General features: G+C 38.7%; 1 pseudogene; it reads left to right on the top strand.

Moving 5' to 3' along the window:
- Positions 1-19273: 19273 nt before the first annotated feature.
- On the top strand, positions 19274-20737 carry LOC147549109 (cytochrome P450 86B1 pseudogene; annotated as a pseudogene).
- The last annotated feature ends 4515 nt before the right edge of the window (positions 20738-25252 follow it).

Here is a 25252-nt window from a genome sequence, read left to right as displayed (position 1 = left end):
ATTCGTTGCCTTTATTCCGATATACATCTTTATCTCCAAAAATGATACCTAACAAGAAAAACACATAAAATATTATTGATAACACTCGATAAAGACTACTTAGTCTAAGTTAGGCTCTCCAAATGTGACATTTTCATGTCACATCATGCATCTAATGCGATCTTTCAAAATTAGTTATATTCGTATATTAAAATTATATTCTTATTCAATTCATTATCTTATCAAACATGGCGAGGAAGTGAAGCACTCTACTCCCACGGGTCTCATGACTAGTGTCGCCCACCTCATCGGTCTCACACAGGTCACACCCATGTCCACATGTCATCCTACCCTCAGTGGCTACATGCCCGTAAGTTGACATAATCCGAAGTCAGGTACATACAAGAAAACCCCAATTAGTTCACAATCATAGTAAAAACGGTTCGAAATCATTTCTCGTATCACAGTAAAACTATTTAAGCAGATTTCATTTCATCACTTAAAATCAAGTTCCATGCTACCTAAACTCTATTTATAATGGCGCATATATAACTATAAGACCTAGCATATTTCATTATCTATAAAACCATGCAAAAAGGATTCAGAACCCCTACCTGGCGGTACTCCAACTCCGCCAAAACCATAGTATGATCGTCAACGATAAATTTCGGCTCCCCCATCTAACAAAACCATAAAGAATTGATATAAACATTAGGTTCTTAGACAAGAAACTTCGTAGAATAAAAAGAATAGATAAAAGAAAACAAAGAAAACTTAAAACATAAAAGAAATCTGTAGCGCTTAGAAGACTTCGAATAATCGAATTTCGATCCATCTCTAACTTCCATAGCATGTCAACTTAAGGTCGATCAAACACTGTTCGAAAGGTATTCATATCCTTAACATGTTATTATTGAATGTCTTCCCCAAATTCAGATTGAATCATCATCGAAATTAGCAAAACACGAACAGCAGCAAAACAAAATGTTCCTAACAGCGCACTGCTCGCTAAAACAGTCATAACTCTTTCATCCAAACTCCAAATAACTATTACTATACCTTTCTGGAATCGTGACGACATGAGCTACAATATTTGTGGAGACTCAAATAGGTTTTGGAACCTCTATGACTAGATAAAACAGTAAACCAGTGAGCAGTTCTCAGATTTGCTGAACGGCGCGCTGCTAGCTAAAACAGTCGTAACTTTCACGACCGAGCTCCAAATGACTTGTGTCATACTATTTCGGAAAGCTAACATCCTAAGCTATGACTCTCGTGTGTTGGGAAAGTCCGTTAGGATGCTCTACAAGGCCCAGAAATGCTCAAACAGTAGACTGAATCTAACAGTCCCTCACACCGTCGTTCGGTCGATAAATTACAATAACTAATCTCTCTAACTTTGTTTAATTGGAAAGTTACTTAATTCCCAACAACATAAACTCTATAATTACATGAATTATAAAAACCCCCTATTTTACAAACCTCAAATTCTAGAATTTAAAACAAGTTAAATTAAATCATCAAACGTATATTTTATATCTTATTTAATTGTCTTTGAATTGAATCTTCATAGTATCTTCTGAATCCTCTACAATTTCGAAGAAAAAGATCCATTAAAACCAAATACAACATATATTAGGTCTAGAGAGAGAGGATTTTACCTTAACCTCAATTGATTGACAACCTTAAAGGTTCAACACTCATTCACAAACAATCCATTGAAATCCCCTTCAAATCATTATCTTCTTTCATCTAATTGGTCCAATTTTGTTGAAACAATAACCCTAACCTCAGTTACTGTCTTTTTTTTGAAGCCACGCGAAACCATATTTCATTCTTAAGTGATACAATCACAAATTTACATGGATATAATTGTTATTCCTCTCGGCAAGCTTCATGAGAGTTACATAAGTAAATTCTTAGAACTTCGAATGTAAAGTACCTCATGAAGTGAAGAAATTGACTAAACACAGACGCAAAGAAAAGACCCTGAAGGTCAACAAAGAATATCAAAGATGAAAAGACCCTAAAGATCAAAGATGAAACGACCCTAAAGGTCACCAAAAAAATAACTAAGCTGAAAGTAGCCCAGTCGAGAGAGCCACCGCCGCCATTACCAGTAGGTGTCTGCCACCACAGAAGAACCGCCAATTTTATTGTACTAAATATAGTGAAATACTGAACAGCCTCTCTCTTCTACCTATCTCCGCACCACTTTGTTATACTAATAATATTGAAATCTTGAGCGTTCTTTTCTCTTAAGATAGTAATACATCTTCAATCTTCTTGATAGTTAGTTGCCAGATCGTTATATTCTTCATAGTCGATTAAACAAGGAGACGCCGATCTTCATCAATGGACGAGTCGTGGTGCCATTACTATGCATGAAGAACTACCAAATCGTCAATCTTCGTCAATGGACGTCACATCAGTCTTCATCAATGGACGTCACATTAGTTTTCATCAATGGACGAACCCTCCTTAATAATCCTCCACCTTTACCCACTTCCACATCCCCCAATGACAATGGAGAATGGTTTGTTGGATGATGAATCATACATTTTTTCCGAAAGAATCAAAGCCAAATCCTGAATCAAATAAAATGAACCCCAATCAAAACCCTATAAACATATCTTTTAAAGTATCCCCATATGAACAAATTGACAAACAAAGAGAGAAAAGGAAATTAAAAGATAATATGAGCAAATTAAAATAGAGAGATGATGAGATAAATATCCGTTTCTTTTTTTGCAGATAGAATCGTAGAAACCTAGAAAAGAAAATTCCATTACTCAAGAAATAACAACTTGAACTTCTTCTCTATCAAATCCAGAACTCCGATAAAAAACTATACTCTAAAAACTCTACAGAGAAGGTTATGGATGTATATTAGGGCAAAAAAAGAAAACAACATACTCGAAGAAGGAAAGAAAGAGAAGAGATTCTGACGAAGGGATACCCTTCGCCGGAGCAAAACGACTAAAACTGAACGTTTTAACCCTAGTTTCTGTTGAGTAGAGAAGAGAAGTAAAATCTGGTTTTTGTTTTCTATTAACTCTGTCGAATTTACAGTTCATACTCTAATTTTGGCTTGACTAAAAATACCCCCAAATTTGGACTGGTTGCTGATTTAGTCCCTCTTTTGATTTGACCCAACTGTCAAATAGCCCCTCAACTAACCTTAAAAAACATGGGATGTACACTTTGGTTCCGTCAAACGTTGCGCCGTAAAAGGAGGTTATAATGACGGGCACTAGGAAAGACATGATAGACATGAAGCTAAGTGGGAGTACAAGAATGGATTGTGTCATCTTAATTAAATTAGAAAAAAGTATCCCTGGGCCACTTGATGAGTAGCAACTGAAAATGCGTGGCCATGCTCAAATGGATTAAGTGATTAATCATTTGGATTGACAGTTGTACTTCGGTTCAAGAAAGTCTGAAAGATATGACGTATTAGATGGGATACAAATTGACACGGGAATCGAGCATGGCACTTGTTCTAAGTACAAGCGGGAGACTGAAGGAGATGTCCTTCGACCAAAGATGCAATACGAGTAATTTGTCGGATAGGACAATTTCTGAAGAAGATCATCAAGTCTGGATGATTTAGGGATCGTAGTGTTTAGCTAGAAACCAACTACGATTGTGGAATCATGAGGCGATACGCGACTAACTTCATCTGAATCCTCTTTTGGGTTAAACCAAAGAGTGTCCACTTGATCGGAAGATATGACTAAAGGGGTGAGACAAATAAACATGGGTTGGACCCATAAATATGTCCATAAGGCCAAAGGAAAGCTAAGGCCAAGATAGTATGAAGGCCGAAATGAAAGGGTTTTGGGGCGGGGCACTTAAGAGCACTAGGAAATGCATGGCAATTGTGGTAACGTGGGCAGTTACCCAAAGGATTAACACCGGAAGCGCGTGATCAGAAGATCAAATCTGTGATATCACAGAATCAAACGAGAAAGTGGAAATTGGCTTTCCCCAAGACACGGAATTGAAACGTATCGCGTGTAAATCAACACGTGGACACACCTTTCGGAATCCACCAACCAACCTAGTCTAACAAAACAACCCTGGCAAGCGAAAAGCTACACGAGTTCAGCTGCGAGGGAATTAGCTCCGTCAATAGCAAGACAGTTCAGCTAAAGCCAACACTGGGAGGTAGGGCCGAGGAAATAAAAAATTTAAAGAATGACCGAGCTTCACGAAACAACTCTGACCCAGGTACACCTATTTCCTTTAAGATTATTTAAGTTATTTAAGACTTAGAACCTGAGAGTACTTCCACTCCTTAGTTTATCTACTTTCGATTAAGAAGTGGCGGGACTCATGATGATGCAAAATATGTTTAGTCGTTGACTAACGTCAATAAGTCAAGAATAGACCAGAAATACAATGGGTCAACCCGGCTTAAGGAAACATGACTGCTGGACCCGCAACGATCCGCCACCTACGCCCAGAACAAGGACGTCGACCTAAGGAGCTGCAACCCTGTTTCGCCTAAAACACAATCAGGTCAGCCCTGAGATTCTCTAGAGGAGTAAGGGGGTCTACATAAGTAATCCCAAATCTTCCTGAAGATCTCAGCCAGTTAAGAATCCTAAATGTTTAAGCAACTTGGGCTTCAAGGGTCTCAGAGGAGGAAACATCTCCTAGAAGATATATCACCACGACAGGATATCTACGAAGTGTCCTTGAACATAGGAATTTCTATTTATCCTAGATATGAGATAAACAACAAGGGAAAGCCTAATACAAACAGTAGTCTAATTCGCAACGGTGGATCACAAACGCCTCATCTACATCGTCTATCACCGTCGGTCCAATTCAGCCTATGAAAGGGCATCACATCGTCTTCTTCAAGGCACGTTGACTAAGTTTAATACATTCCATAAGGATTACTCAATACTCAATCTTTTTACTGCAAAGAGCAATCTAACTGTCTTCAGCATCGGAGCGGTGTCCGAACTCTTTACAGGTTTTCCCCCAGGTTTCTAAGGAGCAAGGAGCGGGATCAGGAAGAAGGGTATTACTCATCCAGATGGAATATCCATACATAACAGACGCTATTATGCATCAAGTCTCGATTCTCAGACTGATTAACGGAAAGCCATTTTTGACATTAGCACCCTTGGCTTTTTCTAGTTTCTTTTTCAGAGAGTTCATGATAGTTTTGTTGGATGATTCGGCTTCACCATTGTCTTGAGGATACCTTGGGGTCGAGAAGTTGAGCTTTATCCTGCAATCCTTTCAAAATTCTTGGAAGACAAAACTTATAAATTGGGACCCGTTGTCATTGACGATTTCTTTAGGTACCCCACACCTGCAAATAATATTCTTCTACACAAAATTCATGACCTCTTTGTCTTTTATTTGGTGGAAGTCCTCGACTTTGATCCACTTAGAAAAATAATCTGTGATGGCCAACATATATACACGTTGGCTTGGAGCGGTGGGAAGTATCCTCACCATGTCTATTCCCCATTTCATAAAGGGCCAAGGTGATAGTATATAATTTAATTTTTCTTGAGCGTGAAAAGTTTGGCTAAGCTGCGATCTCAAGAGTGGTTGCCACATTCTCCCTCGTGTAATTCTTTTAAAACATACTTTCCTTCTTCTGAAGTGATGCATTTGAGGTAAGGGTCTTACTAAGACCTTCTAAGTAATTGACCGACGAGTATGCATAATCTCGGTGCTTTCGCTTTTAGCCTTCTTGCTTCATTCTTATTTGAAGGAAACTCGTCATTTGACATGTACTTTATGACGTGATCATCAAGCATATCCTTGTCGGATTTGTTGCCCTGGCGCTTTTGGTTGTTCATCCTTGAGCACTAGCGTCTTTTTTATCTTTTTCTATCAGTAGGTCTATGAGGTGTCCTATTTTCAAGAGCTCTGCCACCTCACATTTCAAGGATATACAATTTCTAGTTGTATGTCTGTGATTTGAATGAAATTCACACCACTTAGAGTTGTCCCTTTTGTCGGTTGGAGTTTTGATCTTACCTGCCACCTCATTGCCTTGCCCGTACCCATCATCACGGCTATCACTTCGTTGGGTTCTAAATTGAGATTGTATCTGGAAGTCTTGCCCTAGCGGGAGCCTGAACCTTCTCTTCCGGTCGTCGGATGGAGGGTCCAGAGGTCTTTTCTTCTCTATTGGATTTGGGCGCGTGGGTGGGTATGGGTCTTTGTTGCCTCTGTTTTTGGCCTTCAATCAGGTCTCCTAGATAGTCGATCGCTAGATTTCCCAGCATAGGAATACCCCTTGTCTTTGTGAATCTTGCCTTGTACCCCTCTTATCTCCAACCAGGCTCTGGATAATACGTCATCAAGGGTCGTACAGTTGAACTTGGTTAATTCATTGTATAACTATCTGTTGTTAAGGAGTCATTTTCTTACGGCATCCACAGTTGTCTTAGTAATGCAATATGGGATTGACACCTTTTCCTTATTGCATCTTCCCATATATACTCTAAGAGGTTTGCCTCTCATTTTTTGTATCCTATGAAGGTCGCCCGACAACTTCTCTATCTTCTTTCTACTAGCGAACTGCTCAACAAAGGTGTCGGTCAATTATGAGAAAAACGAAATAGAATTGTTACGAAAATTAGTATACCACTACAAGGCTGGGCCTATGAGGTTAGGGCCAAAGATTTTGCACATGTAGGCCTCTCTCAAGTCTATTAGTACAACAGCAGTGAACATACGTTGCTTGTAAGAAACAATGTGGTCAACCTGGTCAGATGTACCGTCGTACATCTTCATATTTGGGAAGGTGAACTTCTGGGGCATCTCAACAAGAGCGATGCCATCTACAAAGGGTGAGTTGGCATAACTTTGGGGCAAACTCTTTTTAAATGGAGTCGGAATCCTAGGAATGCGGGTAAGCAGGGCTTCTAGGTCTGCTGACCTTTTTGCCAAGCTCTGCTCCAAAGTATTATCTTTAGGAGAATATGGGTGTGTGGGGATGTAATCCCATTAGTTTGTAGTGTAGGCACAGTAAATAAAGGAGCAGTCGCGGTCTGCATTATTGGGTGTTGGTTGATATTCTGGTCTGGTTAAAGGATTGGATGGCTTGAAGAGCCACTCTTGCTTCAGAGGTCCTTCCAACTGGCTCTTTGGGGTTCGACTTCTTCTTCCTAAGAGCAACGGGTTCTCGAGATCGTAAGACCATAGATAACTCAATGATTTTTTCTTCCAACAATTCGGCTCTGACCAAGATGTTCTCCATTGCGACATGTTCCTACGGGTTTTGAAGAAAGGAAAAGCCTTATCTCCCATCTTACTCAAGATGCGTGAAAAGGAAGCAAACTTCCCTGTTAGTCTCTAGCAAGCCTTGTTCAGGCTGGTGTAGTCCACACACATCCTCCATCTGTTATTCTTCTTCGGCACAAACACCACGTTGGCTAGCCAGTCAGGGTACCGTGCTTCTCGTATTATTCCTGAAGCTAGTAGTTTATCAACCTGTTTGGCAACTTTTGCTTGCTTCTCTTCTGTAAAGTTCATTTTCTTCTGCTTGACAGGTCTGCTGACTTCCTTGATATTCAACCTATGCGTGATAACGAACAGATCGCTCATTAGGACTTCGTTTGTACCAAAACGCTTTTTTAGGAATGCTCCTAGCTCATCTTTTTCCGCATCGGTTAGTGTGTTACCGGTGTAGGTAACCTTTGTGGGGGAATCCCCAATCTAGACTTGTATCATTATGTCTGCTGTCTTGCTTATTTCTTCGTCGTTGGTCGGGTCTTTTTCTCTTATTTCTTTGTTCGCAAACATTACTGCTTGGAAATAAATAAAGTAATTCAGAAAAGAATTGAATAGAGATTCGAGATACCGAATTGATGATATTGTTGGAGTTCAAACCCTCCTTCTAGCGGTAATTACTGATGTCGAAAAATGTCACTTCTGGTTATCAGTTTGGAAATAAAAGCCTTGATGCTGAATCGTCTGATTGAATAATGCTCCGTCTTGATGAACGATACGTTTCCTCTTGATTCCCATCCATGCTCCTAGCAACTCGGGGGGGGGGGGGGGCATGCAAAGAGTCTGGAAACCTCTCCGACACTCAAGACATTCAGATTGCCCTTTGCAGTTAAAGTATGAGTATTGAGTGATCCTTGAGGAACAAAATGAGCTTACCTTGGTGAAGGTGATTAGGTGCCCTTTTATAGACTGCTTAGGACCGACTGTGACAGACGATCTGGATGAAGCGGTTTTTATCCACCGTTCGGGATTAAGACTATTCTTCGGTGGTTAGGAGATTTAGACTTTCTTTTGACTTTATCTCGTATCTAGGATAATTAGAACTTCCTGTATTCAAGGATATTTCATAGATATCCTACCCAGTTGATAGATCTTCTAGGAGATGTTCCCTCCTTTGAGACTCATGAAGCCCACGTTAATTAAACACTTAGGATCGTACCCGACTAAGATCTTTAGAAAGATTCATGATTAAGTCGGTAAGCGTGCAGCAGGCTTCGACCTTCCCACTTTCAAGACGTAGAGCATCGACCTTGCTTACATGCTTCTTGCGAATCCCAGGGCAGACTTGGTTGTGTTTTAGACGAAACAGGGTTGGAGCTGCTTAGATGATTCGACCGACCTCCAAGTTCTGGCCATAGGTGGCAGATCTCCTGTGGCCTCGCGGTCATGTTACCTTGAGACGGGTTGACCCGTTGCGCTTCTGGTCTATTATTGAGTTCTTGACACAGTCAACAGGTGACCATTTTATGTATCATCACGAGTCCCGCCACTCATTAGTCAAAAGTAGAAAAACTAAGGAGTAGATGTACTCTGAAGTTCTAAGTTTTAAGTAATTTAAATAAATAAATCTTGAAGGTAATAGATATACCTGGACCAGAGTTGTTCGTAACGCTCGATCGTTCTTTGCGTATTTAATCTTCTGAGCTTTGTGTTCCGGGACTGTTTTTAACCTCAGCTGACCTCCATGTGGCTGAGCTTCCGAAATCTTCACTTGTCAGGGTTGTCTTGCTGGAGCAGGCTTGGTTGTAAATTTTGAATAATTTCGTCCATGTGTCGATTTGCATGTGATATGTTTTAATCATCGTACCTTGGGAAGCAAATTTTTGCTTTCTCGCTTGATTCAGTGATGTCATAGATTTGATCTTCTGTCACGCACTTTAGGCGTTGATCTTTTGGTTAACTGCCATGGTACCTTCGCTACCATACGTGGGGTACGTGGCTTCTTTGTGTTTAATGAGAAGTTGAGTCTTGTCGAATCTCATTAATTCCCCTTTTACTTGGTCAGTCTTTCAACGCGATTTGACACCTAATCATTAAGACTTAATACGTTACCGAGGTACTTTATTATTTTCCTTAATGTTCTCTCCTATCGAGAAGAACCTTTGATCTCCTTCTTCCACTATAATACCCTCCTCAGGGTTTGAGTTTTCTTTAGGAACAACTTTTTCCAATTTGTTCTTTTTCCTTAATATTTCTTCTTATCTCTTGATCTTTGGCGGATTTGGAATGAGGCCTCTGTTTGACTTGAATTTTTTTCCCACAATTGTAATGGTAAAAGGCGGATTCTCCCACAATGCGAATGGTAACCCCGGATTCCAAAGTTGGTCTTTCCACTAGGAGGAAGGTGGTGTAGATGTCGATTGGGGGTCTGTTGCTGGGAGGAGGGTGATTTGGGTGGTGGAGAATTCTTTCTCTTAGTTTCATCTCTTCATGAGTCTGGTTGATGGATTGTCTTTTCAGGGCCAGATGAGTTAGGTGAACCTTTAGAGTCTTTTGCCTGCAATTCATACTCCTTTCTCTTTTTCTTTTGTTCTTCTTTCTTCCCTTCTCTTTCGTCTTTCTTTCTTTTCTTCTGTTTAGTTGCTCTCGTGGGGAGATGATTGAATCTCTTCACTTTTGCAATTTCTTCTGTAATAGACCTAAGACCGCGTGTCTATTTCGATGTCCTTGACTGTAATTCTTCTATAATAGATTTTCATGACAATGAATAAAATATGTAGTGGTTTCCTTTAATTACTGTTTTTTTTACTTACTTGCTGACGCCTCTTCGTTTACACACGCGGAGTTTCATTGGTTTTAACTTCTATTCACTGTTTCATTAAGACCCTCCGACGATAGCGCATGTTAATTTACTCCGACTTCCTACTATCTGGCCCTATAAATACTATTTGAATGGAAGGAATCATTTTATCTTTCTTAATGGCTTGTTTGATGGTTCGTGGGTCTCTCGTCAAAGCTGACACTGGAGTGGCTTTTTATATGATTCTCGACGGTCCTGATTTCTTTGTGAGGCATATTTGTATTGAGATTGGAGGCTTAGGTTTTGCCACTGTCCTTCATCTAGTTGACCTCACTAATTTCAAAAACTTGGAGGTGCTTCTCTCTGTTGATCCCTTCTGTCCACTGATTCATTCACTGAGAGGCATCCTAAGTGATTCTCATCCAGTGATCTCTGAGATAGTGGGGTTCCTTGCCCATCAGTGAGGAGGTGGTCATCCTCGGGCCATAGTTATACGTGCTTCAGTGAGTTTGGTTGACCCTCCCGCTGTGAAGGAGATGTCCTTCGACTAAAGTGGCAATGCGAACAATTTTTCGGATAGGACAATTGGTGAAGAATATCATTAAGTCCGGTCGATTTAGGGATCGTAATGTTCAGCTAGAAACCAACTACGATCGTTGGATCACGGGGTGATTTGCGTATGACTTTGTCCGGATCTTACATCGGGTTACACCGAACAGTGTCGATTTGATTCGAAAATATGACTAGAGGGATGAGATATACAAGTACAGATTAGATCCAGAAATAAGTCCAAAAGGCCAGGCAAAAGCTAAGTGGGCCGACCAAGGCTTGGCCGACAAGACCTAGCCCATTAGGGCATAGGGTGGTCGGTCATAATAGGACCTTACTATTTTTGGTAAAACCCTAAAATCTATTTCCGAGGAAATTAGGAAAGCTAATCAGGGTTGGACTCTGACTTTAGGAATTGTATATAAGGGCCTCATTAGATCAGATATAGGTGAGGAATATTCTCAAAGAGATTTCTACCTATACTACATCAAGTAAAGTGAGAAAGGGAGAATAGTTCTCAACTATGTAACTAGTCTAAAGAAGAAGGTGTTCTTCGTCTAACTACCGGGAAGTTCTAGTTAACTTGAATGTGGGAGATCAAGTTGATTTCTCGGATGTCTCAAGTAGAGGAGCTACAATTGGAGCTCTTGGTCTTCGATAAAGCAATCATATTAGTTAGTGGAAATTTATCGATTAAGCTAAATCTCTAAACTACTTAGTTCATGTTTAGCTTATGCATGAGATCCTGGGGATACTAGTGTTAGACATTGGATGTTTGAGATTCCGCTTAGAACACTAGGAGACTCCATAACCCAATCGTGGCGTCAGAGCCTGTTGCACGTAGGTAATTTTTGCTAAGTTTCTGACTAAATCTATACTTGTTTTAGACATCCATTTGGTTAGTATTGAATTAAATTTAAAAGTTATTCAAATTGAAGATTGAAAAAGGTTTCAAAAGAGTTCGATTTTTAAAAAATTCAGTTTTAAAAAGAGTTTCAAAAGAGATGGTGATTTTCATGAATTGTAGAAGTTTTTGAAAATTAAATTTGGGTTTTCGGAAGTTTTCCAAAATATAGAACTACAAGAAAAAGGAAAAACAAATTTGGAGCCGTTAGCGTCTCGGTCATGGACCACGGACCGAGATTTTTCGGCCGTTGACCCGAGTGGGAGTTTTTTGTCTAAAATCCGATTTTTCTCCCGGTTCCACCTAAATTTTTCCGAAATTGTCCCGGGCCACCCGAAGGCCCAAAACAGGTTTTTCTTAAAAAAATGATTTGAAATTCATGAAGTCAAACCAAAATTTTCCGAAACTGACCCGGGCCATCTGAAGGCCCAAACGAAGTTTTTCTTAACATTTATTTGGGAAATCATTAAAGATATAACCGAAACGCACCGTTAGTCAAATTTTTCGAATGTTGACTTAAGGTCTGCATGACATAGACATGTCAACAAAGTATCTCCCGGATTAATCATGCATATATAATTTATTATTTTGAATATTATATTAATGCATGTGATGTGAAAGCGGAAACTAGTATGGCCATAAAAAGTTGTTTATCTTTCATTCTTTGTTTTAAGCACAAATGTGTGCACACTATAGTAATTTTAATTTCAAATTTATACGATCTACGTATCGTTCGAGTCTTTAAATTAGAATTTAGGGTCTATGAGTCCATTGAAAGAAGCTTATGGATGAGATCCTGATTTGATTGAGAGACTTCAACGGAGATTTGAGGATGGAGATCTACGAGAACTAACAAGAAGAATCCTTAGAAGATTAGATTTTTTTAGGTCAGTGGCCATACTAGGATCCATACGTGCTTGATCTATTCACTCACGCGCATTTACTTATTTATTTACGTTTATGTCATGGATGGTTAGTTTAAAGTTCAGTATGAAGCATGCTAGACAAAACGTAAAAGTCCCTAAAATTTTATTTGAGAAAAATGCCTACCCATACTAAGACATCCATTGAGCCCTTGCTCATTTATGGTGGGTCTACCTCCGCAGGGTGCCATTTTTTACCTTGGGACGACGCGGGTAAACCTAAGGCAGAGATCTACGTGTCTAAATAGTTTTTCTCAACGAATCAACGGAAGAGTTTTGGATATCAATGTAAAAGGATGGATTTGGCATTTAAACTGAACCAGAAAACAAAGAATGGAAGGGACCAAACTTGATATCAAGATGGAGATGGTCATCCGCTTCTCCGGTGGAAATGATCAGTAACTTCTTCGATGCAGATGGTCAGCAACTTATTCGGTGGAGGTGGAAATGGAGATGGAAAGACGTAGACAGATAATGAGAGACCGAGAGATTGAGATGCAGAAGAGAGGGAGAAATGCGGGTAAAAATTTTGGGAAATTTTGGAAGTGGACGGTTCAAATTTGGGAAATTTAGAGAATCGCGGGTTTGTTAAAAGTTTTCGTGGGTATTGTTTCCCCATACTCACGGAAATTTATTTTCTCACGCCGTTAGTAAAAGTAATCGATGAGGGTTTTAACACCGTCGTTACTACCTTGACCCAAAAATCAGTTTCTCTTCTTTTGGTCATAAGTAATTCCGTCGTTAAATAGGGGTTTTTGCAACGGATTTTGTGATAAACCGTTACTAAAAAGCCCATGGTCGACGGTTTACAGGCAATAACATGCATTATAGACGGTTTTCTAAATACTGTCGGTAATATTCCATCGCTGATAACACGTTTTTTTTGTCGTGATTTTTTTTTTTCAGAAACTGGATAGCCACAGTGTCCTAATATAATTTTGTAGTTATTTTAAGGGTACTTATTTCCCAAATGACCCCCAACTTTGTAACCAGCTTCCTGACTGACCCCCTTTTGGCCCCCTTTTTCAGTTATCTTTAACTTTCCGCTACTCACTCTCCTCCATCGCATTTCCTCTCTCTGCCACATCATTGATCACGCCACATCATCATCTTCACCGGCAAGAGTCGCCGGCTGGCCAAAATTCCGGCCGACGACCTTCTATTGTTTTTTCTCTCTCACTCTCTAAAAAAAATTTTTTTTTTTTGTTGATTTCCTCTCTCCTCTCTCTAAACTCCGGCGAAGGGGGTTTCCCTTCGTCGGAATTTAGAGAGAGAGAGGACAAAGGAAATAAAAAAAGAAATTATTTTTTTAGAGAGAGAGAAAAAAAAAATTTTAAAGGTCGCCGGTGAAGACAATGATATGGCGTGATCAATGATGTGGGAAAGAGAGGAAATGAGATGGAGGAGAGAGAGTAACGGAATGTTAAAGATAACTGAAAAAGGGGGTCATATGGGTAATTTTGCTAAAGTAGGGGGCCAGGCAGGAAGCTGGTCACAAAGTAGGGGGCCATTTGGGAAATAATCCTTATTTTAACCAAGACAGAATTATATTCAAAAACAGTTTTAAAATCCTACAGCCGCATGTTTATCCAGTCATTTTAGGGTTTTGGTAAAATAACCCTTTGCAAATTACTGTATCTTTTCTCTAAACATTTCCATAATACAAGTGGGTCTTTTTTATTCAAACATTTGAATCTAATTTCTTCACACAAATGATGCCCGTTCACAATAAGCGTCGCTTAGAGCCTGTAAAGAGGTTCATTATTTCCCTCGCAAATTATTTTCTCTAGTTGTTTGACCTCCAGATAGGCTTCAATTTCGAACTTCCAAGTCATATAGTTTTTCCCGGACAAATCTAGGGTTGTAAAATCAACACTTGTTAAATTCGACATATTAAAACTAATATTACGAGTAACCTTTGAACTATTGATAGTTTCTTTTAGTTGAAGGGTCTCTTCTATAGCTAGAGACGATCGTCTTGATAACGTAATGTAGTTATTCTTGTAAATACCCACCAAAAACAAAATTAAAGTATAAGAAAAGTACAAGAGGATGAGATTTATTATTGCACCAAAGTACTTGTATTATATCCAAAGACTTTTCTCTACTCACAATGTTAGAACAAGTGGAGTATAAATACCCAAAACAGATGAGGACCAACAAAGGTTACACGTAATCCATGCATGTGTAAATAATATGAGTGCCGGCTTGGTCAAAGGGCACCTCATCCTTGCATGTGTGAGGTGGATAAAGTCCTTTTCTCGTGCAGGCACATCGTAGCTTCACTCTTAAGTAAATTATATGGGCCACCACCTATAAATTTGGTTGAGCAGTCAAAAAGATATAACTAACATTTATGGACAACTATCAAATTGTTTTATCTGGGTGAGGTTCATCATCTTGTCACTATAAATTTGGTTGAGCAGTCAGTGAGATATTAATTGATTCAACAAAAAAAAAGTCAGTGAGATATAAATGGTACTTTAACTGTACTTGTCAACTGGATAGAAATCTTACCTGTGGATCCTGGATCCTGGATCCCGGTTTGATTCACGTGATCTACATTGCTAAGTCTTTTTTTTTTTTTTTTTTGAAATACATTGCTAAGTTGGTAATCCACAAATGTAACATGATACTTGGGCTAATGATGAAGTTGAAATAGCGATGATTTTTTCTAACCATATTCAGCAGATTTCCACCACAGCAGGATCTACAATGTCCTCTAATATTAAGGATTGCTTCTTCCCTCAAATCTCAGATGTTCAGAATGAGTCTCTCACTGTGCTTCTTCATTATGACGAGATTAGAATGGCCACTTTCGCTCTTAAGCCAGGAGCGGCTCCTGGTCCAGATGGTTTCCCTCCGCATTTCTACCAGTCTAATTGGGAGACTGTCAAGGAAGACATACAGTTGATGACTTCCTCATTCTTTCAGAATTCTACTTTGTCAGCTGTCTCTAACCACACTCATATTTGCCTTCTTCCCAAAACTAAAACCCCTCAATCGCCGGCTGACTACCGGCCTATTAGCTTGCTTAACACCACCTACAAAATCATTACCAAAATTCTAGCCAATAGGCTTAAACCCATTCTGGCTGATATAATCTCTCCTTTTCAAGGAGCCTATGTTCCAGGTAGGCAAATCACTGATAATATTATCATCAGTCAAGAAATCATTCATTCTTTCAAAAAAGTTAAGGGCGCCAAAAGCTACTTTTGTCTCAAGTTGGACATGTCTAAAGCTTTTGACAGAATTGAGTGGAGTTATCTGGAAAATGTGATGAATTTGATGGGGTTCTGAAGCTCTTGGATCAATCTCATCCAAACTTGCATCTCTACTAGTTCTATGGCGGTTCTTATCAATGGACGTCCGGGCAGTACTTTCAATGTGCGCAGAGGCATTAGGCAGGGCGATCCTCTCTCTCCTTTTCTTTTTGCCATTGCCATGGAAGGTCTTAGTCGTCTTTTAGAGAAAAACACCTCCTCTTCGCTGACGACTGTATCATTTTCGGGCAAAACTTTCTTGATAATATTTTCAATCTTAAACAAATTCTTAAGGAATTCAGCGAGGCGTCTGGGCAGATGATTAATTATGCTAAATCGAATATCTTTTTCTCTAAAAACTCGCATCCGAAATTCAAACGAATGATTATTAGAGAACTTAAAGTTCATCAGTCGTCGTCAGGGGATAAATACCTGGGAACCAAGCTTTTTATTGATCGTAACAAAAAACAAGCCTTCAATTCCCTCATTATTCAAATTAAAAATAAACTTGCCAAATGGCAAACTCACCTCCTCTCGCAAGCTGGCCGCTCGGTAGTCATCTCAACTATCGCAGCGGCTGTTCCCCGATACCAAATGCAGTGCTTTGCCCTTCCCAAAGGCATTAGTGACAGCATTGAGTCTATTCAAAGGATTTATTGGTGGGGAAAATCCAAAACTTTTCATACTATCAACTGGAATTCGATTTGTAAACCTCGCAATCAGGGTGGTCTTGGTCTGCGTCTTCCTCAACTCGATAATCAAGCTTTTCTGCTCAAGCTAAACTGGCGCATCGTCAAAAACCCGGAAGCTATATGGGTTCAAGTGCTTAAAGGGAAATACTTTCATAACTCTCAAAAACCTACGCAGTCCAAGAATCATCATTCTTGGCCGTGGAAATCTATTTCCAAACACTATCATCAAATTGACAACCTTATTTTTTGGAGTATTAATAAAGGCGAGCATATCAATATTTAGACTGACTATTAGATACCTAATCATCCACCACCAATCACGAATGATAGAGGTTGTACGTTCGAGAAGGTATCCCAGCTTATTACGAATGGTACGTGGAACTTAAATTTAATAAATATGTGTTTTAATAATGATATTTGCAGTTCTATTCACAACATTAATCTTAATCCCAACGAAGAGGATAAAGCCATATGGACATTGACTAAATCAGGTAATTTCTCTCTTAAATCCATGTATAATTTTTTACGTAACAATACAATTTACAATACTCAAAACCAGATGGACTGGTTCTTTATATGGATTATGAACACTATTCCTCGGATTAAACTATTTCTTTGGAAATGCTGCACTAATAGCCTACTAGTAAGAGCGAAGATTGGTAAATTCATTGGCAATAATTACTCCTGTGTTAATTGTAATGAAGATGAGACACTTGATCATGTTATGCTGCATTGCTCTTTCGTTAAAGCAATCTGGTTCTATTTCCATATTAGAACGGATAATATCTCTACTACTACTCAGTGGATTCAACAATGGAAACCGCTGGAGGAAGAAACAATTAATCTTTATGCTAAAAATTCTATGGTTTCTGTGGAAAGCCAGATGTGAAAACTACTTTACGACGAATAAACAAAATCCTTCACAAATGATAGAGAGGATTATCAATACCACGACTACTCCACTCAGAACTGAGTCTAGTATCGTCAATATCTGTAAGGAAAAAACGAATAACCAAACATGGAGACCTCCATCGACACCATATATTAAGTTCAACGTAGATGCTTCAATATTTGTCAGTTTAAATGATCACAGGTGGGAATTGGCTACATCATACGAGATGCAGAGGCTAACTACATAATAGCGGTGGCAGATATTGTTCGAGGGCAACATGCGGAAGAATGTGAAAGCTTAGCAATATTATCTAGTCTCCAAGGTGCTATGCAACTTCAAATTCCTTATGCGCACTTAGAAAGCGATAATCAAGCAATAATCTTAGCGCTCAACGACAAGGGAGTAAATCTTCACTGGCAATCACAAAGAATCATCCAACAGATCAAAGACATCAAGGACAAATTTACAGGAATTATATTCACTCATATATCTCGAAATTGTAATACTTATGCTGATGCATTAGCTAAATGGGTTCGTACCCACGGTCATAAGAAAACTTGGCATGATGTCCTCTCTTTCTTTTCTGATTTCTAGTCTGTTTGTAATAGACTCTGGTTTAATAGTAATACTTTTCATCAAAAAAAAAAAGTCCGAACGTGATACTCCCAATGGTTACACATGCTATTTGTTGCTTAACGATTAAAGACACGTGCTAGATTCAGAAAACCCTAAACATGAAGACGTATGTGAAAAATAGTATCATATGGTGATAATAGTCCCACATTGGAAACAATCACTTCAACAACCTCTAAGATTATATTGTCTAGGTTCTCTCTACTCATTATCAATTGATTTTAAAGTTAGTAACCACAAACTTAACATAGTATCAGAGTTAGTGATAGAATTAAAACCCACATGTAGTCCATGTCACCCACAAGAAAAAACACATTAGGAATGGACACTCGAACGACATTAGGAATGGACACTCGAACGACATTAGGAATGGATACTCGAACGACGACTATAATGTGAAATTTTTTGAAGATAATTGGACAAGTTTCAACTGGCTAGTTTTCGTGGAATAAAATCTTTCATAATTTTTTTATGCTGTCCTGATATTTATTAATTGATTAATTAAACCCTGCACCTGATGGAACCTAGCAAGTCTCAGACTAACTCAACTCACTCCTTGATGGTAAACTCATTCTTGTTCAATATCATATTATCTTAAGAATTCTTCCATCCAAGTTTATTCCGATCCTCAAATTGTTGTAGTTTAACTTTTACCCCCATCACAATATCCAATGAAATTTTAGTTTCACTTTGTTGACACGTTAAGATTAAATCCTGCCATCTCATCAAAAAAAAAAAGATTAGATCCTGCCATCCTGGTCTTCAAGTGGAACCAAATTGGGTTTCACAAACATATGGATGTGAGGGAATTCTGCATATAAAGAGTACTTCCTGAAAAGAAAACTGATAAAGAACCCGCCTATCTTACTCCGTTATAGACCTAGTTTACGTCGCAAATAAGACAAGTGGTGTTTTGGTCTTCTCACACACGCATGAGAGGTGTGAAAAGACAAAAGTGCTCCTTGTTTTATTCTGAAACGGTAAGAAAGGTAGTGAAGTAGGCGGATACCCTATCAGCGTTGTTATAAAGAAAATGATTGTATTCAGTGAAGTGGCTGACATGGCAGTATGGAATACAAAAGGAGATAATTAAGGCATTTTATTGTTCTAAACATTCATGGAACAAATGTACTCAGACCAACTATATAGATCTGGTAGATGGCTTTTTTAGTTGGATTTTGAATGAAGTTGGTTGAAAAAGTAATTACGCAATAAACTCCGATATAAGTTCAGTACATCGGCCATAAAAGAAATCTATCAACCTTCAAGCAAAGTATTTTTCTTCTTAACCCAAAATTAGCCAAACCCCTTCAAAATGTACATGATCGTGTCCATTTTGGCCACTTCAAGATCTTACTTGAAGCAATGGCCTAATTTATACTTGGTAGTACTTTGCTTCTTCATAATTTGCATTAGTTCCTTGTACATGAAACTTAAGCATCAAGTCTTAGTACAGTGGCCTATTGTCGATGCACTACCATCACTAGTACTAAATGCTAACCGCATTCACGATTGGACAGTTGAGATTTCAAACAAGTATGGGGGAACAATCGTCGTAAGGGGACCAGTTTTTGCTCGTTTGAATATACTGCATACTTGTGATCCTCGTAATATGGAGTATATTCTTAAAACACATATTGAGAACTTTCCGAAAGGGTCAAGTTTCCAAGAGGCTTTTGACATATTAGGTGACGGAATCATAAATGCAGACTCTCATTCGTGGTACACTCAAAGGACAATGGCTCGGATGTCATTCACATCGAAGAAGGTTCGGTCTATCATAGCTAATATGAGCCAAACAGTGGTTCAGGATGCATTTCTTCCATTGTTAGAAGTAGTTGCTAAACAATCATCGGTTGTGGATTTACAAGATGTGTTCCTTAGATACACATTTGATACTTCTTTTAGCATCCTCTTTGGTAGAAACCCTGGATATCTTTCTATTGATTTTCCGCCTAACAAATTTGCGAAGGCCATGGACGATTCACTGGACGCTTGTTTTTATAGACATATGGTACCAAGTGTATATTGGAAAATCTGTCGAGTTTTGATGATAGGAAACGAGAGAAAGATGAATAGAGCTAGGAAGATTATCGAGTATTACTTAAAAGAATTTATTGATGCCAAAAAAAAGGACACGGTTAAAGGAGCAGAAACAAGAGATCTACTACAAGTATATATGAGTCTCATAGAAGGCGAAAAATATAACATATTCTTCAAGAATAGTGACAAGTTCCTTAGAGACACGTTTTTGACCTACCTTTTTGCTGGACGAGATACAACTGCTGCTGCTTTGACATGGTTCTTCTGGTTGCTTTCGAAGAATCCGTCTGTTGAGGCAAAGATTTTAGCAGAACTAAAGCTTCTATATTTAAAGAACAATAAAAATTCTAAAGCAAATAGGTCATGGGTGTTTAGTGGAGATGATATAACCGAGATGGTTTATCTTCATGCAGCAATGTGTGAATCCCTAAGGCTATACCCTTCCGTTCCTCTTGTCCGAAGAGGGGCTCTAAAGGACGATGTACTTCCGGATGGAACGGTGGTGAAACCTGGAATGATGATAATATTATCTAATTACGCAATGGGACGAATGAAATGGGTGTGGGGAAAGGACTGCTTAGAGTTCAAGCCAGAGCGATGGATTGACGAGACTGGGAAACTAAACCATGAAACCATGTCTAAGTTAACGGCATTCAACATTGGTCAAAGAAATTGTATAGGTAAAGACATGGCAATTGTGTTAATGAAAACAACAGCTTCAAACATGCTTTTCAATTTTCATGTTGAAGTATTGGAGGGTCAAAATATCCTGCCAAGACAATCAATTGCTCTCCAAATGAGAAACCGGTTGATGGTTCGGATCAAGAAAAGAACTTCCATTGTTTAAAGTTGCATAGCTATAAATTACTTGAATTTAATAAGTACCTGTCTTTGCCCCCACTTTGGCCAACCTCACCAAGAAAGGTACACCACATTTATACTACCATTACTTGAACTTGTATTTTATTTGGTTTTTGGGGGGATCCTTGTTCCCATCCATTATGTAAGAAAATAAAGGTATATGAAATTGTAAAGAAGCTAAAGTTGAATTCATAATTTTTCTCTATCATTCACTCAGTGGCGAATGATTAATGTGTTGGAACCGGAGCCGATTTTGGATCGGTTCAAGTCATCAAACTCAGAAACGAAGCACACCATTGCGTTCATCTCGTCAAGCTCTTAAGTTTAGAGCCAAGAATCACTCAAATCCGACTCCGGATGAATGAGATATTCAAGTCTGAAGTTTGATCGATGTTTGGTTGATTTTGGGACTAAGTCGCAATAAGGAAAAGTTGGTTTGGGGACCATTTACCCAAAGCGAACACGGCCAGATCTGATGGCAGGCGTTCGCTCCGCGCAAATGGTTATACCCTTGTCGGGCACGGAGTGGGACATCTCCCGAACCTCAATCCCACGGCTCATCTCCTTTAGATTGTGGGCTAGTTTCGGTATAAGTCCCTAGATCTAACAAAGGGCGTTTCTCCCGAGATTTTGAGCGCGATCTGACTGCTCTAATCCCAGCCGACATGTCTGTTGCTAAATAAGTGACCCGTCACTTTACTTACTCAACAGATGCGTCCCTAAACCCAACAAAAGTGTCTTTAGTGAATGTGTCTATTCGAAACCTATTTATAGGACCCAAATGAACTCCAAATTGCATTCCATTTTTTCCAGAGCATCAAGCATTATTAGAAGTTCATTTTAGAGAGTTTAAGAAGATCATTTTATAGAGTATTCAAGGAGTTTGATAAGAAGGAAGTCCGGTCCATTCGCATTAAGTCAAAGGTTAGTATACTTTCAAGTTCGACTGCTTTCTGATTCGAAGTACCATTGAATCGAAAGGTAATCGTTGTATCCTGGGAGACAAACGCCGGTAACTATTTGGTACTATACAGGCGTCAATTGTCTTAACGAAAGAGGAATACCTCGCCTCGATTAAAAAAAATCTTTTTCTTCTAATCCTCCGATTTTTCTTTTTCTTTTTAGTATATCTGATTTCTTAATCAAAGACATTCTGATTTTTTTAAAATCAGAAGTGTGTTGATTTTAAGTAATAAATCAGTAAACACAGAAGGAATACAATTCCTCTTTCCAATCTTAAATCGATAGTGAGATTGGACTACGAATCATCTGTTCTGGATAACAGACATTATCGGTTAGAAATACGAAAGATATTGAGTTGTTATATTCCTTAGTTTTTCTTCATTAATTTGGAAAAAAGTGTTTTTGATTTAGTTACAAATAAAATCAAAGTAATAACCAGTTTCACCAGTGATTCGGTTGTTGACTTGCTGAGTCAACTCGTTGAATCGGTACACTGAAACCAACAATCTTAAGACAATTGACTTTACTTCGGTATACTGAACTAATTTTCTGTGTCAGACAGAAATAGAGATGACAACAACTGGTGAAGCCATAATGAAAAGTTTTAGTCCTGCCCATGCCGAAAACCGGAGAAATTTAAGGGCATTGATTTTAAGCGATGGGCGCAGAAGATGATGTTTTATCTAACCACTCTAGGGTTAGTAAAATATCTGACTGAAGACCAACCGGTCCTTCGAGAAGACGGAGATATCAAACATACTTCGGTCGTAGAGGCCTGGAAGCATAATAACTTTTTATGTAAAAATTATATTCTGAATTCGTTGGATGATGGCCTTTATAATGTGTATTGTGTGATTGATAATGCAAAAGAGTTATGGAATACACTACACAATAAATATAAAGCCGAAACTGCAGGAGTGAAGAAATTTATCGTTGGAAGGTTTCTGGACTTTAAAATGGTTGACTCTAAACCAGTCATAACCCAAGTTCAAGAATTCCAAATAATTCTTCAGGAATTAAAGGTCGAATCATTGGTAACAAATGAAGCCTTTCAAGTCCGAGCAATGATTGAAAAATTGCCTCCGGGTTGGAAAGACTTCAAGAATTACCTTCGTCATAAAAATAAAGACATGAGCCTTGAAGAACTCATCCTCAAACTTCGAATAGAAGAGGATAGTCGTACTGCAGAGAAGAAGACAGAGAAGTCTTCAAATGCTCCAAAAATAAACGTCATCGAAGGGGGACCTAAACTAAAGCAGAAACGTTCGGGTCGTGAAGTGGGCTCAGGAAAGCCGACAAAGAAGAGTTTCGACGGCAACTGCTTCAACTTTGGAAAGAAGGGGCATCTTGCCAAAGATTGTCGTTATAAAAATGACAAGATCAACAAGAGAAAGAAAGTTAAGCATCAGGCTTCTCTTGTTGAAGATGAAGATGTCCAGAACCTATGTGCAATGGTTACTGGAATCGAAGATGTGGCTGAAAAGTTTCAGAATATGAACCTGTGTGCGGTTATTTCTGAAGTTAACCTAGTTGGAAATCCGAAAGAATGGTGGATCGACATTGGGGCCACGAGGCACGTTTGTGCAGATAGAGCCATGTTCTCCACTTATACCAAACTTGAAGAAGGCGAGACACTGTTTATGGGAAACGCCGCAACAAGTCAAGTTCAAGGAAAAGGGAAAGTGGTCCTGAAGTTCACTTCAGGAAAAGAAGTAACTCTAAATGACGTCCTGCATGCACCTGACATTCGAATGAATCTCGTGTCTAGATCTCTCCTTAGCAAGAACGGATTCAAACTTATATTTGTTTCCGATAATTTTGTTTTATCCAAAAATGAGATGTATGTGAGAAAGGGGTACTTATTTGGGGGGCTCTTTAAATTGAATGTTGCAACTGTAACTCCAAATACTATTAATAAAGAAAAGGCATTAGCTCACGTTGTTGATTCTTGTAATATTTGGCATGAGAGACTAGGTCATGTTCATTATAACTATTTGAGAAAGTTAATGCACATGGACTTAATCCCAAAGTTTGATATTAATTCTTCGGAAAAATGTCAAACGTGTGTAGGGTCTAAATTAACTAAGACTCATTTTCATTCTGTGGAACGAAATATAGAACCATTAAAGTTAATTCACAGTGACATATGTGATTTAAAAATGGTTCAAACTAGAGGAGGTAAAAAGTATTTTATCACCTTCATAGACGATAGTACAAGATACTGTCACGTTTACTTGCTAAGAAGTAAAGATAAAGTAGTAGAGATATTCAAAATCTATAAGGATGAAGTTGAAAATCAACTTAATCGAAAAATTAAGATTTTGAGAAGCGATAGAGGCGGAGAGTATGAATCCCCTTTCGCTGAAATTTGTGCCGAAAGTGGCATCATTCATCAGACTACTGCTCCTTATACACATCAACAAAATGGTGTAGCAGAGCGAAAGAATTGAACTCTGAAAGAGATGATGAATGTGTTATTACTCAGTTCTGGATTACCTCAGAACTTGTGGGGGGGCAATATTGTCGGCCAACTACTTATTAAATAAGTTACCTCACAAGAAAACAGGTAAGATCCCTTATGAGTTGTGGAACGGCAGAAAACCATCCTTTAAACTCATTAAAGTGTGGGGGTGTCTAGCCAAAGTCCTGGTGCCTTTACCTTAACGGGTCAAAATAGGACCAAGGACAATAGACTGTATTCTCGTCGGATATGCAGAAAACAGTAGTGCGTTCAGGTCTCTGGTTCATAAGTCTGATATAGAAGATATACATATAAATACAATCTTAAAATCATGGGATGCCGAATTCTTTGAAAATATATTTCCATGTAAATCTAAATCAGGGGAAAAATCTCTGAAAAGAGATAGAAATGAAGAAAATACAGAAATCTCTGAAAGAGATGAATAGTCGATAGAGGAAAAATCAAGTGAACCTCGAAAGAGTAAAGGGGCAAGGGTAGCAAAAACCTTTGGTCCTGATTTTCTAACCTTCATGTTAGAAAATGAGCCTCTAACATATAAAGAAGCTATGTCAACTCCAGAAGCTCCATTTTGGAAAGAGGCAGTGAACAATGATATTGAGTCCATCATGAATAACCACACATGGGAGTTAGTAGATCTCCTGATAGGTTGCAAACCATTAGGTTGCAAATGGATCTTCTAAAGGAAATTGAAGACAGACGGACCAATTGACAAGTACAAAGCCAGACTTGTGGCTCAAGGATTCAGACAGAGATAAGGTCTAGATTATTTCGACACTTACTCCCTTATTACTCGAATCACGTCAGTAAGATTGCTAATGCGATAACATCTATCCACAATCTAGAAATACATCAGATGGATGTAAAGACAGCTTTCTTAAATGGACAACTGGAAGAAGAGATCCATATGCTCAACCAGAAGGGTTTGTGGTACCCGGCCAAGAAAAGAAAGTTTGTAAGTTAGTAAAGTCGCTTTATGGTTTAAAGCAGGCTCCTAAGCAGTGGCACTTGAAATTTGATCAAGTAATGTTGTCAAATGGGTTCAAAATAAATGAGTGT

The sequence above is a fragment of the Eschscholzia californica genome, unplaced genomic scaffold (genome assembly GCF_041429995.1).
Source record: "Eschscholzia californica isolate CP2 unplaced genomic scaffold, dmEscCali1.0.p SCAF_3, whole genome shotgun sequence".
NCBI lineage: Eukaryota > Viridiplantae > Streptophyta > Magnoliopsida > Ranunculales > Papaveraceae > Eschscholzia > Eschscholzia californica.
This window is presented reverse-complemented; position numbering and strand designations above follow the sequence as displayed.